This window comes from Corythoichthys intestinalis, chromosome 11 (genome assembly GCF_030265065.1).
Source record: "Corythoichthys intestinalis isolate RoL2023-P3 chromosome 11, ASM3026506v1, whole genome shotgun sequence".
NCBI classification, from domain to species: domain Eukaryota; kingdom Metazoa; phylum Chordata; class Actinopteri; order Syngnathiformes; family Syngnathidae; genus Corythoichthys; species Corythoichthys intestinalis.
In genome coordinates, this window is record NC_080405.1 from 19,929,723 (window position 1) to 19,931,992 (window position 2,270).

The following is a 2,270-nucleotide window of genomic DNA, read 5'->3' on the forward strand; positions in this document are numbered from 1 at the left end:
ATTTATGATAACGTTAAAATCAAGGCTCCCAACGCAGTTTGGGAAGTTCCATAGATGCCAGAAATCTGCTATGGCTTCCCAATGGCTGGTTGTAGGACACGGCAAACAAATCGGGCTGGAGGGCTTTGCAGACCTTGAACGCAGTGTTTGACGCCAGTTTGAAGCTAGCCGCCACAGCTAGCTCTCTCCACCCGAGTCTAAAACTCTCTGTGCGGCATCAAAAGTCGGCCAGACCGCCTCGAAACAGTCTTCTGCGTCGCCTGCCCCTCAACATTTGTATGTTCAAGATTTATTCAGTGTTGATGAGCAGAATATTTACTTTCAAGAGTTCCATCTTGCATTGTTTATTTTTTCTCCGACTAGCGGAAATCAACAAGCATGCCCCAAAACCGTACAAACATAACACCACATCCCTCTAGTGGCTTGGCGGTGAATTACAGAGCAACGCGTTCCCTCACCGCAGAACTATCGAATGTCGAATGACGCCATAGTTGCTGCGCCGTCACCACAACGCGGGAGTATAACTCAGGCTTTACGCTACACAAGCACTTTATTATGCTTGCTGTTAACACTTGTGTATGTAAATCTGATGTTGTTAGATTGTTTTCTTCTTAGAGATGAAATGCATGTGTGGCAGCTTATCATTTTTTTTTTACATAGCGTTTTGACATTTGCCGTCATATTCTCAAAATCAAAGCACTGTGTACCGGAACAGCATTCTGGCTCTGAATCTTATACCGGAACAGCGTTCTGGCCCTGAATCTTATACCGGAACTGCGTTCTGGCACTGAATCTTATACCGGAACTGCGTTCCTGACCGTTCTGGCCAACTTTCACCACTACTCCCAACCTCCTCAGTCAAAATAGATTGGACGTCTATTGTCGTCAATGGCAGCCAGTGAGTTAATACTAAAAAAATAAAATATATAACAATCTTTAAAAAAAAAAAAAAAAAAAAAAAAAAATATATATATATATATATATATATATTAGGGCTGTCAAAATTAACGCGTTAACGAACGGTAATTAATTTTTAAATTAATCCCGTTAAAATATTTGACGCACAAATGTCCCACTCAAACATATTAAAAGGACAGCAAAGTGAAAGGTGTACTTGTTGTGTTTTTCAGAGTTTTGCCACCCTCTGCTGGCGCTTGGGTGCGACTGATTTTATAGGCTTCAGCATCCATTAGCATTGTATAAGTAATTATTGACATCAACAATGGCGGGCTACTTGTTTATTTTTTGATTGAACATTTTACAAATTTTATTAAAACGAAAACATGAAGAGGGGTGTTAATATAAAATTTCTACAAATTGTACTAGTTATCATCTTTTATTTTCTATAAATTTTTATAAATATTCATTCATTCCTTTTCCATGCCGCTTTTTCCTCACCAGGGTCACGGAGGTGCTGGAGCCTATCCCAGCTAACTACGGGCAGTAGGCAGGGTACACCCTGAGCTGGTTGCCAGCCAATCGCAGGGCACAAGGAGACATACAACCATTCGCGCACACACTCATACCTACGGTCAATTTAGAGTGTTCAATCAGCCAACCATGCATGTTTTTGGGATGTGGGAGGAAACCAGAGTTCCCGGAGAAAACCCACGCAGGCACGGGGAGAACATGCAAACTCCACACAGGAAGGCCGAAGCCTGGGATCGAACCCTTGATGTCAGAACTGTGAGGCGGACGTGCTAACCACTCAGCCACCGTGCCGCCTATTTAAATATTTTATTTATTTATATATTTACATTATTTATTTATTATTTTTATTTATCTTTTAAGAACTACAAGTCTTTCTATCCATGGATCGCTTTAACAGAATGTTAATAATGGTAATGCCATCTTGTTGATTTATTCTTATAATAAAGAAATATAGTACTTATGTACCGTATGTTGAATGTATATATCCATCTCGGTCTTATCTTTCCATTCCAACAATAATTTACAGAAAAATATGGTATATTTTATAGATGGTTTGAATTGCGATTAATTAATTTTTGAGCTGTAATTAACTCGATTAAAAATTTTAATCGTTTGACACCCCTAATAAATATATATATATATATACCCGTTTTGAATATTTTAAATGTGATTTTTCTGAAAGCAGCGCTTGGAGTAAGAAGTTTGGACGCCCCTGGTCCATTCGAAAAAGTTGCCAGCCAGTAGCAGCGCCGCAGAGGAGAACATATTCGTTGACCCCGCCCCCTTTGCCGCTGCCCGCTCCCACGTTGAGCGTGTGTTGCATTGTCTCATTTGGAAGT